This window comes from Calonectris borealis, chromosome 3, assembly GCF_964195595.1.
Source record: "Calonectris borealis chromosome 3, bCalBor7.hap1.2, whole genome shotgun sequence".
NCBI classification, from domain to species: Eukaryota; Metazoa; Chordata; class Aves; order Procellariiformes; family Procellariidae; genus Calonectris; species Calonectris borealis.
The window spans coordinates 79,913,961-79,930,433 of NC_134314.1; the positions used below are offsets into that span (position 1 = coordinate 79,913,961).

General features: G+C 41.0%; 1 pseudogene; it reads left to right on the plus strand.

The window, feature by feature from the left end:
- Positions 1 to 15,117, plus strand: part of LOC142081405 (uncharacterized) — a 38,301-nt pseudogene extending 23,184 nt beyond the window's left edge.
- Positions 15,118 to 16,473: the final 1,356 nt, after the last annotated feature.

A 16,473-nucleotide genomic window follows, 5' to 3' on the forward strand; every position in this document is an offset into this window, starting at 1 on the left:
TCTCGTTTTGTAGTAGCAGGAGACAAAACTTTTTTCCTTTTCTAGACCTAACTGAATTGCCTATTGTTTGCAGATATGCTCTGAATTCATTGTACCTGCTACTTCACAGATTGCTTTTACACGGAACTGCCATACCTTGCATCAGCAAACCTTAAAACTAGTATTTTGCCATTCGAGGCTTTATTTGCCAATAAGCACTAGTGGCCTTCTCTCTGATAAAGTCAGTGGGAAATTCACTTAGCTTTTTGCAAGTTGTGACACGTTAACTCAGTATGTCAAGTGAGATGCTTGTTTCTGACTGGTATCTCTATGACTGCTCCTCTACAGCCAGCTTACCACGTTTCTTACACATCTCTCTGTTTAGAGTATATAGATATCTAAATATCTCATTGTGCTTTTCTTTCTCTTGGCTTTGTATTTCTTGCTTCTTATTATGAGCATCTTGATTATTATGAGTCCCCTTTCTTCCTTTTGCTCGCATTTAGCTGAAATCAGTGCTTTGTTCAAGTGAACAGTCTGTCTGAAATTCCTCCTACCTACTGGAAACTTATCTCCCGATTCCATTGGCTAAAGCAAAACTTAGCTTAGATTAGCCAACACACTGCTCTCTCTGCCTGTTTAGGGACCGAAATCAAATGTTAAACATGTCAGATGAGAAAGGAGGCAACTATTCCACTCTAGTGATCATGACAGTGTGTGTCTTGAAAGTCACTAGACAGTGGCTTTAGTGAATCCTGCATGGTGCCAGATATGAAAAGAGATAATAAGAACAACTTTAGACTGAATATGCTTAAAAGAGCAGAATCAGTCATGTGCGAAATAGTAGCTTCAAAGAGGGTGCAGGTATTATGTGCCTGCCTTCAAGAGTGGCTATATTTCTAAGCAATATATGTTGTTTATAAGTCAGAAGGTGGAGGGAAATTGTTTTATTTGTTCTATACTGATGTCAGATCTCCCCAGTCCCTTCTACAGCTGGGATCTCTCCATTCCTCTGTGTTGTGGTGGACAAAATTACTAGCCAGACAAGTAATGTGCAATATACTATCGGGCAGTTAAAGTGGCCAGTAAAGTCAAAAAGCTATCTTTGGTAGCTTACCCTGGAAATTTCCAAGGTATGAAAGAGTTTGTTTCATGTGAACATCTCAAGCACTCTTGCGAAATGAGTTATAAACAGAAACATTTATTCCACATAGAGACTCCCTAAGACCCATTGAGTTAATTTTCCTCCTGCGGCACACAGCCATGTGCAAAAAAAATTGTGGCTTCAGCAACAGTTCTGAGAAGAGGGAAGTTGAGGACAGCAGACTTTTGGGTTCGCCGTTATCTGAGCTTTCATCATCCAGCCAGCATTGGATCCAATCCAACTTGAATCCAGCACAAACATGAGCTAGACTGGTGGGCATAGTGCCCAGATGTCCTGAGTGAACTCTGAAATATTTGACAGAGACACATGTTCTTTATCTGATCTGATGGCCCAAGAAGGCCTTGCAGTGAATAGAGTGGCTGCTGCTTATTTGAATCTAGAATTGAAAGCTCAGGTAAATGGAACACTAAACAGAAGTCCAAAATCTGTGTCATAGCGATAGAACTGAACATGGTGACTTACTTGTGTTTCCTTTGTATTTGAGCTCTTTTGCTAGCAGGTGGATGCTTTCCCTCAAAGATTCTGTGCATCTGGACAATTCTAAATTTTGGATATAGATAAAATAAACTCTCATGCTGATTCTGTCCAGAATTGAGAAACTGTGCATGGGAACACATCAAAGTGAATGGGATAACCTTGAGAAACAGAAGCAGAGATGCATGCCACAGGGACATGTGTATACCTGTGTAACATATTCAAGTTACGCTAGCTAGGACTGGTGAGTTTCATCAGCTGTAATCAATAAGGCAAAACAACACTTAGCATCTGACTTATTTCTGTCAAAGCTAATAGAATTTGAGGATATGTAAAAAAAAATTGTGGACCAAGTCTGAATAATGATCAGTACCGGTTAAAGACACAGATTTTTAGAAGACATGATTTTATGGAAAAAAACCCCGTATCTGATAGATGTTCTACATCTCTGAAAAAGACATATTCTAGTTGCCTATAATACTTTTAATGATGATTTCTGTTTTTACTGTAGCGTGACCTCGTTGGTGAGGAACTGGCCACTTCAAGCTGTGCTTTAGTGAGACAAGATAAATGTCCATTTTAACTGTATATCATTAGTGATTCTTTCAGAATATGGTTTGAAAGATGTGCAGATTGGCCAAAACTGTTAATATTTATTAATTATTAATATGTATTAATATGAATTCTCTCCAAACAAGCTGATTTCTGAATGCATCACATTATACATTTAGCAGGAACGAGCTGCCAGTTTCCTGCCAGACATGCAACCATGGATAGATGTTAGTGATTTCTGTGAGAAAAGATACATTCATTTGCAGGGGGGGGAGTGCTACTGAAAGGTATACTGATAACATTTCTTAATGTTTTTGTTGGAAAAGTTTCAACTACGGTTAAATGTGCTTACTTCCAATCTTACTAGATGGATTTTGCTGTCTAATCTTGCAAGAGATTTTGATGACCTTTGAGCATGTTATTTCCTTGTCTATGAATGTTCTTCCTGACCATTTACTAACTCTGAAGCAGGGAATTATGAGTTCTGGGAATATGTAGACAGACTTTTGTAGCATTTCACTGCTTTATCCATGAGTATTTGTTGCTTTTTCTCAGCTTTTTGATCTGTAGGTGGGAATGCAAACTTTACATGACACAAACTGTGATATTTGAAGGTTATAAGAGATCCTTATTTATGGGAATTGACAAACGAGAGATTTCCAGGACAATTTGATTTGTATCAGAATGACGAAGAACTGTAGGTATGAACATCTGGGAGGAAAAAGCTCATTAGCAAATTCAAAGGATTATTGTTGAGTATGAGGATCAAGGAGAACATAATATTTTTAAAGTTTCTCTAGTCTAGGTGGCCCCTGCTTTCCACTGCCTGCCTGACAGCATAGATCTTAGGACTGGAAGACCTCGAGAGATCTTTTGCCAAGAGCAGGATCAGTGTCACTGATGGTTATTTAATCTGTGCTTCGCTATCTCCCATGAGAAAGATCCAAAATGAGCTGGCATCTTCTGCTGCCTACCTGTTCTTTTAGTTATGAAGTTTTACTTGATAACTAAAATCCATCTCTTTTGTTGTCACCAGCTAACCAGCTGATTAATTTCTATTCTGTTTTCAGTGGAGATGGGAAACAATTGATCTACCTTGTGCACCTTGGGAGGCTGTTTCTTGCTCCGACTCTTCAACCCCTTTGTATCAAGGGTCTGCATTTACTGGCAATCCATGTGTTTCCAATGAAGAAAAGTAAAAAGATTTATTGAGATTACTTTGTTTATGAAAGTGATGGAATTGAGAGAATCTTTATCAAGAACCTCATCATATGTGATTAACTCAAATACTTAGTACTTGAGTCTCTTAAAAAGTGTAGGGCTAAATTGCAGTGGTTGCCTGGGTTACAGTGACTGCTATGATTTATGAAAAGGTCTCTTAGAATGATATCCATCAGTATGAAAACAGAGACCACACGTAATTCACTAAGCCGGTCTTGATTCCTCTAACAGTATTGCTTTAAAAATAGGTATGCTAGGGTATAATTTAAAAATGTGTAATCTATGCGATGCATAAAAAATGAAATCAGCAGCTTTTACAATGGCATATGTAGCAAGCTGGAGTACCTTTACTAACATTTTTCTGCATGGAGGCTCCCTCAACTGAATTGGTTGTTTAGATACATCATGAACAAAACTCACCATGTCCATGGAAACACCTCTTCTTTCTTTCTGGCTTTATCTTGCTCCTTCACTTTTGCAGTCCAATACATCTTACTTCATGAGCTCGTTAGTTCTTTAAGTTAAAAAGAATGAGCATGGGCCTCTTCTCATCATATTTTTAAGGCCTATACAGGTCTCTGTCCCTTGGCTATGGCATCACCCATTGCATTACATCAGTAAATGTTGACTTCTGAACATCCTTTTCAAAGATGGCTTTAGATAGCTCATGAGGCCTCCTTTTCTAAAATAGGCTTTCTAGGCAGCTCTGTGTTAAAAATCTCGCCATAAAGTATTTTCTATTTACAAGTATTATGTAGGTAGTTCTTTAAAAGCTTGAATTGCAACATTCTTTCTATAATACACCACGTGCTGGTGCCACGTAAAGAAGGGGCTGGAAACCTGTGGCTGGGGACAGAGGAAGAGGAGTGGACCTCCAGCAATCTGGGCTGAGATTAGCTTGAGCTGCTGTGAAACTGCACCAATGGCTTTTCAAGTTCTCTTAGATCACTTGGTAGTTTCAGTCTTGAGATCTTTAGCAATAAAATGATGGCTTAGGAGCTCTTTCCTTCTATCAGTCTGCAATTTCTGAGATAATATCTCTTCATCAAAAGTAGTTTTAAAGGTCTTTAGTACTATACCACTTGTCTCAAGCTGAAGTCCCAGGCATATTTTGACAGTTTGCCTATTCACTTGTATTTGAAATCATGATTATATTTGGAGAACTCAGGCATATTCACAGAATCTGCCTGCAGAAAACATCTCCAAATTTAAAAGAGAAATCATATTCCTTTAACAATGAATTCTATTAATTTCTGTTCCTTTTAGCATCCTTGACTGAAAGAGCTAACCAGTTGCCTATCTCCTGCTCAGAACCGTTTTATGCTTGGAGGAAAAGATTTAGCCTTTTAAAATTCTACACCTTTCTGATGTTGCAATAGGATTTCTTTCTTGGCTCCTTCCTTGTAAGAACATCCATTAAACTGCAATGTCATTTATTAATATAAATAAGAGATCACCATCCACAACAACAGCAGATCCTCTACATTTCATTGATCAAATGGAGAAAATTTTACAGCTGTCAAAAAGTGGCCATAGCGACTGTTGTCAGAAAAGGAATTGTGCAGTCTTCCCGTGTTTGTGCTTTGCTAGTCCCATGTCCCTTGAGTAATAGCTCATGGACTTAGGCAAATGAAGCTGATGGCAAATATATTCTTTCCATGGACTGCTTACACTCACCTTTCCAAGCAGCCAGTCTCCAGTGTGTAAGACATTTAAAAATGTACCTGGTACCATTTCCATGGGTTTTTTGAATGTTTCTTTGTTTCTGACCATCATGTGCTCACTCCTAGTCATTCACCAGATCAATGCATTAGAGATTCTTCTGATACCAGTTCTGACAGACACAGCCATCATCCCTTGCCATTTCTGGGACGACTTCAGCAATGTGGGCAGTGAGACTATGCCTTTGTCTCATACTGCCAGGCGTTTCTACGTTAGGTTCAGTACCTTCAAAGTTTTGACTAGGCAAGAGTTCAGCCTCAGTTTTCCCATCGTACCAAAGTAATGTTTTCTTTGCAGCTGCCAACCCCTGGCAGTCATTGTGTAAATCCCATATATCTCATGGTGGTCATGCAGGAATATTGCATGTTTCCTCTATGCTCTGATCTAAGATCTCCAAGAAAAATTGGGGAAGTGCTTTTGAGTAACTGTGATCTTTCCAGTCTAAATATCTGCTATTTGAAACAGTTTGTTTGAAACTGTTCACATCTCATTTCCCTTCTGTGCCTCACATCTGTCTCAGGGTCCTGCAAGGATTGTGTCAGCCTTGATTGAAGGAGAGGTATGAGGGCAAAATGTAAAAAGGGTAGATGTCTGGCAAGTAAAAATGAACTGTCATGCAATATGTTTTACTGGGGTCAGCTTAGTTGTGGTATCCCAGAGAGGGCTATCTTTCCTGCTGTTGGCAGGGTGGTTGGGACTGAGGGATGAGAGCCTGAGAGCAGCTGTTGGCCTCGCACTATGTGCCTTGGATTACCCTTGACTTGCATCATTGTCCGAGTAGAGAAAAATGTGGGAAGCAAAATAAGACCCCAAATAGAGAATTACGTATAACATATGTGTGTGTGTCTGTGACTGTGTCTGTGTATGCCCACATACACAAATAAACCTTTCCCTAAAAGTTTTAAACCCTTAATGATGCACCTGTTGTAGAAGGATTTTTAATGCTGTTTTAAGATGTTTATATCAACTTAAAACAAATGTATTCAAACCTTTTAGGCAATAAAAAGCTCTGTGCAAAGGGCTGATCCTTTGAGATTGGTGACAAAGGAATATCAGGAAAAGAAACCATCTAACTGCTCCCTTGGCAGAAGCACAACACCGACTGGCAGGAGGACTCCTCACCAGGGAAGGCTGACACCTTTTGAACCAGAAAAAGTAAGTCAGTAGCAAGGTCTATTCAGATTGCCTTTATTTTCTTTTTACAGTATTGTTCAGAAGCTGGATCGGGATCCTGATCCCTACATAGCTGCTGCTTGGTCTCCTTTCCCTGATACTGCAGTTCTTTTGCCAGAAATTATCTTAGAGGCTGTTCGTACATTGAGCTATTCGGGCACCTGCAGGCCAGAGCGTGGGTGGATGCTTTGAAACCTGTCCCCCTTGCCCTCAGAAAAAGTTCAGGGGTGATCACATGCACCAGACATCGGGGCATCACACGGGCCCGCGGCGCCCCAGGGGCCAGGGGCTGGGAACATCAGGGGCTCCCCACGGAGTCTGGCACGGCAGGGCCCGTCCCACAGCCCCAACCAGGGAGGAGGGCAGGCTGGGGATGGAAGTCAGGATCAGGCCAGAATCCCAATCGTGATGAGAAGCCCATAGTGATGAGACAGGTCTGGGGTCACGACCAGAAGTCAGCTCATGGGTCAGGGTTGGGTTTTGAATCAATGAGGTGCACGGCCAGGCACAGGCATGACTGCCATGCCCAGGATGGGCCAAGAGCGAGAGCTGCTGAAACACAGCTCCCAAGAGAAGGGATGGGGTGGGGGTGGGGGGAGTGACCTTGTCTGAGGCTCCTTCCAGCTCTTCCACCACGTTTCTTTCTCCACAACAGTCTGAACCAAGGTTAGACACCTGTACCATATCAGCGCACAGACAGCTAAACTCCTAGGAAGGGGAAGTGCACTCTGGCCATGTCACTGATAGCTGATAGTCCCATGTTACAGTGGAGCATGACTGTATGTCAGGGCCTCTCCATTTTGCTTCAGGTTGTACATCAACCTCCTCCTACTGGGAGAAGAACAGATGATAGGAAATCACCTGGAGCTGTCTTGCATCTGAGTGGTGGGTTTAAGGAGCCTAACTCATCTTCCTATATAAAAGGTAAGATTTGTGGGAATTTTCTGCTTAGAGTGGTCTGCAAATGACTTGGAGACACTGGTCCCCAACTCTTGGCTCATAGGCAATATGTTGTCACTAAAACTCTCCTATAATTCTTAGAAGAATTATGAAATTTATATTTATATTGAGGATGGTGAAACACTGGAACAGGTTGCCCAGAGAGGTGGTAGATGCCCCATCTCTGGAAACATTCAAGGTCAGGCTGGACAGGGCTCTGAGCAACCTGATCTAGTTGTCCCTGCCCAAGGCAGGGGGGTTGGACTAGATGACCTTTAAAGGTCCTTTCCAACCCAAACTATTCTATGATTCTATGATATTTTACAAGAAAGGGAGAGCAGGTTGTGCTGTTGCCTGCTTACTCACTGAGTTTGTTGTCATGGAAGCCCAGAAGGTGGGAGAACGGATGTGGTCTGCACTTCACTTTGGTCCAGGACAAAGCACCTTTGGGACGATGGACAAGCTCTTAGCAAACATTATCTGTAAAAGAAGCAATGTACTGCAAGAATCTGAGAGCTAGCATCTTTAAAAAACCTTCTGAGATAGATATGGAAATATGTGATTCAGCAATTTTCATATGCTTTCAATGACCCTTTTACTTTGCTTTTTCTTATAGGCAGGTCTTTGCCCATTTCAGATAGCTCAGAAGACATGCCCCTCTCACATAACCCCAGCAATGACACTTGCAGCTTTGCACTCTGCAGTAACAATGAAGAAACAGAGGTATTTCACCATGTAACTCTATAAAATAACTCATTGAGTCTGTGATCTTAGTTTTCATATACAGCATGCTAACTCCCATTCAGCTGGGAACAATACTCTCCCATCTTTATTTTCTTGCCTCTATTCATGATAAGTACACTCTTTAAAACAACATTGCAATGGTTTACAAATAATATAGTAGATTTCTTTATCAAGATATTCCTGCACAACTGTTGGACATTAATAGATTTATGTTGCTAGTTAATATTTTAATTTTGGCTGGGGAAGAAGAGACTCTTAATCTTAAAAAGACAGAAAAATTGCTAAAACTTCAGAATAAAGTGGCTTTTGTGACCATACACAGGAGAAGTAGTGTAACTGCATATGACAACAAAGTATCTACAGACAGTTCTCCTGCTTTTCTGGATGCTGAAGCAAAGATTTGAGCAATTTATGAGTCTGGGTCTTACATGATCAGCAACTGCCTTCTTTCCATTTGTGGACTGAAATAAAACACACCAAGAAAAAGAAAATCTTCCATTCCCATTTCCTATGCTATGCAGCAGACACAGAGCTTTAGAGATGGATCTGGCAACTTGAAGCACTGTGCTTACAGCTTTTTACTGGAGCATATCATTGCCCTCTGGGGAGCAGTACTCCCTGTTCCTTTGGATCCCACAATTCGAAATACATCACATCTTCAAACTGTAATTAACATTAGTTAGTAACTGTTCTGGATGCTATATGCCAGATGTCAATTAACTTAAGGCTCCTTTATGCTGTCAGACAGCGCAAAGAGCACTCATTGTAATGGTAAATTGGATGTGTAACATCCTGAATAGCCCTTAGTTACATAGTTCGCATTACCTACAGCTAAGAACCATGTAATTTGTTTTGGAAGAGTGGCTCTAGCTAATAAAGGGACCTTTCTTTGCAAATCAGTAACCCAATATTCAGAGATAGTTCTGTTCTTTGTTCTTGTGTTTATTCTCTCCGTTTCCTACAGTGCAGTTTTGCCAGAATGCACTCTTGTCCCCTCATTTTTGGACTTTCTCTACGCTCTCTTTTGCTTTGCAAACTGAAGTTAATTGGAGTTAATGTGCAACATTTCTAGTTATGACTAAAAGATCAAAAATCATTACAAATGCAAGGCAATACCAAAAAGAAGGGCAGCTTTCCTCTGCATGTGTGAAAGTAAATATGTTTTTTGCACAGTTGATTAAAATTAATCAAAATATGTTAAAAACATCTCTGTTTATATAACACTGACTGTGATATTTTCATAATATAGCCTCCAAAATCAATATTATCTAGAAGATCAGTGTTACACCAAGAAAGAAGAAAAAGTGAGGAAGAGGTGCAGGAAAAAATAGAGTATCGTGATGGAAAGGTGAGATAAAATAGGATGCAAAAATACTTGAAGAGATCACCAGTAGGACTGCAGTATAGATGGGATCACTGCTTCAAGTAGCCAGAGACAATTAGGTCTCCAATTAAGTGTCTGTTCCTTAAAGGAGAGCTGAAGTGTAAAGTTCACACCATGAATGGTAGGAAATACATATAGCTGATGGACTGGAAATCAGGTAACCAAATTATTTTCTTATCTGTCTCCCACACGGGTTTGCTCTACGACTTTCACCAAGTCTTTTTGTTTCAGCTACCTCATTTGTGGCCTGGGAGGAATGATACGCTTACCATTAGAAATGAAAAGTGCTAGGGGGTTAGTGATGGTGTTTTGTAGTGCAAGATTAAAGGCCATTCTTTTCTTTCCTTGGAAGTAAATCTAATGGCAGTGAGCTTTGCCAGCTGGACACCACTTGTGGGAGAAGTCTTCCATTATACACAGCTGGCTACACCTGGAGTAGCGTCAGCAGAGTTGTGCTTGATGCAGCCTGCCCAGTTTGTTCAAGCCACCTGTCAAAATCCCCAGCAATTCCCCAGCTGCATCTCGAGATTGCTTCCAGCTCCCTTGTCCTGAGGCCCATTGCTCAGGTTGGCAGCTGGTTTTACCCCTTTTCTGGAAATCCCTTCTTCTGGGAGGGGATGAGCAGGCAATTCTTGCTGGCTTTCCATTGTGTCCCTGCACTCCTTGCCACCAAACTGGATAATCCATTCCCGAGTGGCCATGTCACATTTCCTGCACAGCACCTCAGGAGTGATCTCAAAAGGCTGATTCTGTAGATGAGTCTATGCATTGGAAATTTGGTGCATTGCTGTTGGGAAAGGTTGTCAGCAAGGTGACCAAGAGAGCTGGTAGTAGTTTCACCGCTGATAGACAAGCACTCTTTCCAACGCTGTCGCTGCTCATCTGGGCAGATCTGAACTCGGTCCCAGATGTCTCTTCAATTACACTACTCCACGCAGGCTTATCCTGTTAAAGCATTCCCTTGATATTGACTAAGGGTAATCTATGCCCAATTACAGTTGTCGATTCTGGGTAAGGTTTTTGACTAGATAAAGTTAAGACAGTAATTCAGTTTCTGTAACTGTTCAGTTCTGGTCTTCTCTTCTCACCCCACCAATACAGACGTTGATTAAGGATACCTTACAGTGAGCAGTCATAGAAATGGCTTTTGCAATATAACAGTTGTTCAGGGAATACTGGTTTGATATGCCAATTCTTTTATAGCTAATGCTGATATGGGCTCTGTGAAAGCTTCTACCAATCACAATTCCCTCTTGTAGAAGTAGAAAATAAAATATCTGTTCTTTGATCCTCAAAAGAAAAATAATTGTGAAAAAAAGTTGAGTCTGACATTTTTACCACTGGATTTTATTCATAAAACTGAGTGGTGGGCTGTACTTTCCTGTGCAATTAGAGAGAGAGGTCAAAATGGGGATTGATGCCTTCCGAAAGAGATATTTACTCTCATTTAAACTACGTGGAACTTCTTGTAGCAATGCCTTTTGTCATAAGTAGGTGTTAGAACATCTTTCCATTACTAACTAGTAATTTTTAAATGAAATAATTTCTGAAATCTTGCCCTCAGTGATCATTACAATGCCTGTTTGGAGAAATACGGCATTTCTCTTCTCCCATTTTTTTTTTTTTTTGATTGGGAGGTATTCCCTTTTTGTGGAGAGTCTGATAAAATTGGACCCATATGGCAGAGCTATAGTGCACCTTCTGGTTGTCTTTGTCTTTGGACTTCACCAAATGAATTATATTATAGGATTTGATATATGCTGAACAGAACCAGCTGCCATAGTAATTCCAGGAACATTGATTAACCAGAGGCTATGCTAGGTATGAAGTCTTCTTTGATGAATATATTGTTTGGAGAAGAGCACACTGATGACATTATTGCCCTCTGTTGTTAAGAAGTCTTCAGCAATTTTGCAGATCTCTGCATGTAGCCACATTTAATTCTGTAGTACTGAATGTCCATACAGGTTTATGTTACTTGGAATAAAATGGTTGTTAACATATGTCAGCAGTCTGTGTTAATACATCAAGTTCAATAATTTTGGTTCACACAATCCAGAACCAGGGTCTCTTAAGTGACGTGTGTGGAATCTGTACCAGCATATATGAAATTAGTACAGACAGTAACTCACTGAAGTTGGTCAGGGAAAAACCTGAATGGCTTCCCTATTGCCACAGGGCTGTGTGCCTTACCTTGCTTAACAGAAAAACAAGGTGGTGGGGTGGGAACCTGGGCTGAGTGCTGGAAGTGAGTTCATTTTGTGAAAAGGAAATGACTTTTGGTCTCTTTTACACACGAATGAGGCAAAAATAAAGTACTTGTGCTGCAGAGATAGCTTTTGAAATACAAAGGCACAGTGTGACTTACTCCAAGCTCCAATTTAATTGGAAGGCAGTGCAATATTACTCATTCCTTTTAACTTCATTTACATTAGATGCTCTATGTGTTTGAAGGTAGAAGAGGTGCTTACTGATGGACGTCGAATCATCACTTTCCGCAATGGTACTAAAAAAGAGATCAGTGCTGATAAAAGGATGACTACGATTAGCTTTTTCAATGGAGATGTAAAGAAGATCATGCCAGATCAGAGAGTGGTGTGTAATTTTTTTTTTTTTAAGGAAGATTAAATGATTAAGTGATTTTCCAACAAGGTCCTATGATTTATCTTGATCTATCAATTCTGGGAGAAATTGATGAGGAAGGGTGTTGGTTTAACAACCCTGAGTGGTTTAACAACCCTGAGTGGTGAGACTGCTTCATCTAGAAGGACAAAAGTGGAAAGAGATGAAGAGACGAACAGTCAAAGGAACAAATGGGTAGTTGGCCAAGCAGATCAAAGGAGACTGAAAGAAAGCAAAGGGCAGGGGCAGGGGCGGGGGGGCACAGGCGAAGGGCAGGGGCATCTGGAGCAAGGACTGGTTTTTATACATTTATAGGGTAGGTAGCACAGGGGGTTCTTCCCTCTTGGCATTATATAAATATAAATAGTTAATAATAATGTGAGCTAGAGTAGAAATAAGTGAGGCCTTGGCAGGAGTGGGACTATTTTAAATTAATAGTGCATGGATGGGAGCCAGAGCAAAGAGATGGGAAGATGACTTTCATGCGTGCACTGTTGTCTTGTACGCTACAGAGACGAAAGTAGAAACATCTAGACACAGCCATGAGGAGTGGGGTGCATGAGAGGAAGGAACAGAAATGCAAACATAGCTACTTTTATGGATGGCAGATACAGAAAATAACCTTGAAATGACTTTTTTAAGATGGCTTATTTTTAAGCACATTGTTATGGTTGAATCTGGTGTGGTCAACACGCCTGAGGGACAGGATGCCATCCAGAGGGACCTGGAGAAGCTCGAGAAGTGGGCCTGTGTGAACCTCATGAGGTCCAACAAGGCCAAGTGCAAGGTCCTGCACCTGGGTCGGGACAACCCCCAGTATCAATACAGGCTGGGGAATGAAGGGATGGAGAGCAGCCCTGCCGAGAAGGACCTGGGGGTACGCGTGGATGAAAAGCTGGACATGAGCCGACAATGTGCACTCACAGCCCAGAAGGCCAACTGTATTGTGGGCTGCATCAAAAGAAACATGGCCAGCAGGTCGAGGGAGGTGATTCTGCCCCTCTACTCTGCTCTGGTGAGACCCCACCTGGAGTACTGCGTCCAGCTCTGGAGTCCTCAGCACAGGAAAGACATGGACCTGTTGGAGTGGGTCCAGAGGAGGACCACAAAAATGATTAGGGGGCTGGAACACCTCTCCTATGAAGAAAGGCTGAGAGAATTGGGGTTATTCAGCCTGGAGAAGCTTCAGGGAGATCTTATTGCGGCCTTTCAGTGCTTAAAGGGGGCTTATAAGAAAGATGGCAGCAAACTTTTTAGCAGGGCCTGTTGCAACAGGACAAGGGGGAATGGTTTTAAACTAAAAGAGGGTAGATTTAGACTATAAATAAGGAAGAATTTTTTTACAACGAGGCTGGGGAAACACACGGGTACAGGTTGCCCAGAGAGGTGGTAGATGCCCCATCCCTGGAAACATTCAAGGTCAGGTTGGATGGGGCTCTGAGCAACCTGATCTAGTTGAAGATGTCCCTGCTTATTGCAGAGGGGTTGGACTAGATGACCTCTAAAGGTCCCTTCCAACCCAAACTATTCTATGATTCTATGATTCTAATCTGCTTATGCAAATTTTGTGAGCATGCTGCAAACACTTCACTCTCCTTCCAGATTTATTATTATGCAGATGCACAGACAACCCACACTGCTTATCCAGATGGCCTGGAGGTGCTGCAGTTCCCTAATAATCAGATAGGTATGCAAGAGCTCATAAATGTGAACTACATGTGCAGGAAGGTTTCTATTATGAAAGTGTCATCTGATTCTGACTCCCGCAGATTGGGTTTTTCTTCTCAATTTGCATTGTCTTTGCATTTGACTTCCAGTTTGTTCCATCGCTTTACTGCTCAGTTTCCTCCTATAAAACAAAGATAATAATGGGGTGTAAATGCATCTCTTCTAATTTTGATTATCTGATTATTTGATTCTTTAATTTCTTTAGCAGTACGCTGGATATCATTTCCATCCTCACTACAATGTCCAAAAAAATCTGATCTAGCTCTGTGTAAAGCAATGTGACAGAATGTTAGACAGACTTTTTACATCTTCTTTTCCACAGAAAAACATTATCCTGATGGCACACAAGAAATTGTGTTCCCAGATCACACAGTGAAATGCCTCTATAGTGATGGATTCAAGGAAACTTTTTTCCCAGATGGTACAGTAGTAAAAGTAGAAAAGTAAGTCTCATGTTAATGACAGGAACCAGGCATTGGGCACAGGTACAATGATACTGACGTTTAAAACTGTGGCTGGATTCTGCATGGCTGGGAAATTTCCAGATGAAAGGAGAAAGGATTTGTAAGATAAAGCGGGTTTTGCTACAATGAGGCACTGAAAATTGTTCACTTCCACCTTGGATGACAGATGACCATTTGTCACTGGCAAAGTGACTGTGAAATATTCCTTATTTAGTTCCATGTAACTTTACACTGGCCAGGATTGCTGGAAGATCACCAGTTGTCTGTGTTCACAATGTGGGTACTAAAGGATTCAGGATGTGGACTCCTGAGCTCTATTCCTAGCTTTTTGGCTCCCTTTCTGATCTGGAGCAAGGCATTTCATGTATTATCTCTCTATTCCTCCATGTAAAATGAGAAGAAATGACAATAGGACTTTCTTACACATGCCTCTTCTGGGCTTAGGGAGGATCACGTTGTAAAATAGATTTCCTGCTCACAAAATGCCTTGAGATCCCTGCATGAAGTAGTCATGTAAAATGCAGATCCCACCATCCACTAGGTATTATACTATGTACTGAAGTACCTTTGTATTGAAATCTTATTGTGAGATCAGATCTCTAATGCCATCCCATTTAAATTCTGAGGTGAATTATAACTTGAGAAAGTTGCCACTTGACATTATTTTCCACTTTCATTGTGTCACATTAGACAGCTCAGTGAGATAGGTTAATAACAGATAGTGCCTTCTTATCACTTCATTCATTGCTATTTCTTTCAGGAATGGAGATAAAATAGTGGTATTCAGTAATGGCCAAAAGGAGGTTCACACTGCGCAGTTCAAGAGGCGGGAGTACCCAGATGGCACTGTAAAAACTGTGTACTGCAATGGCAGACAAGAAACCAAGTATTCCACTGGACGAGTTCGAATCAAAGATGAGGAGGGTAATATCATCCTAGACAAGAAGTGATTCCTCCCCTCAAAGGGCTGCACTGTACGTAAGTAGCTCAACCCATTTTCCTGGCACGTCAGAACTGTTAGGAAGATTAAGCCTTGTGAAAATGAATGGATGGATCTGTAGGGCTGAAATTTACTTTGGTTTGGTGACTGGTGCTCAGTTTGGAATGTCTCTTGAATGAGACTTGAAGGAATGCAGCCATGCCCTCTTTGTGTATGTAACAATAAAATAAATGCTCATAGTACTTCTCATCAAAGTGTTTGTTTCATGATACCGATCACACTTTCCCTTGTTTTTCTGCTAATTAGTTACAAAAGTGACTACAATTAAGGAGCATGGCATAAGAACCTCAAATCTACAAAGCTTTTTGAATTTCAGTTCAGTGCTGCCTTATACTGACTAAAACAAATCTACGGGTTTTTTTTTTCTCAGTTAACCATCACAAAAAATGTGGAAGTGATTAATGTTTTCAGTTTGGTTGGGTTCTTTGGAGCAGAAGATCCCACCGTGCATCAGGCCTTATCATGAGCTGTACATTAGACCAAAACCTGAGCAGGAGTTCAGTGAACAGTCACACCTCTGGATGTCTCTTCCAACGTAAATTATTCAATAATTATATGATCATAATCTAAGAACTCTGCCTCATGCATTTGAAGACAAAACGTAATGTTTATTCCATGCTGGTCATTATTCTGGATGAAACAGCCCTTTCTTTTTCCCTCAGCAGTCTGTCCTCAGAGCTCCGTGTTGCTTTGTTTTTGAATTAACCTTTCCCACTACTGCCTTTATTCCTCCAGTAGTGGAAAAATATTTCTGGTCAGTGAATCTCTCCAGCTTCCAGACTCTTTGGATTGCACTTGATACCTAAGGGGATTAATCATTTATCAGATGCTGCTTTCAACTGTGTTCCCCGTAGACTGCCTGTCCATCATCTGTCTTGAATTCTTCCAAAGCACTGAAGCATTTCCCCTGTAGAGCTCAGCTCATTACCTGCCCATTGACTGAGGAGACCAATTATCTCCTTATGCCCTTCAAATTCCTGTAGCAACAAACACACTTTCATAGCATGCTGCCCTAGCCTTTTCTCACACCTAAGTGCAAAATGATTGCAAGATTATGGAATTGCTCTTTCTTCTCTTCAATTTCTAGTGAGTCAGACTATCGACAAATCACCATTCAAATTACAGAGCATCTTTGGAAGAAATAGATTGAATAGAGTAAGAAGCGTTGCTAATATGGATCATACACATGCTGTAGTTTATGAATTTAATTACGATGCCCTGAACATCCATGCAGTTTGATGTCAGCTGGTGTGATAATAAAATTGCATTGTTTTTCCTTTACTCCTGTATAACAAAGGAACGATTT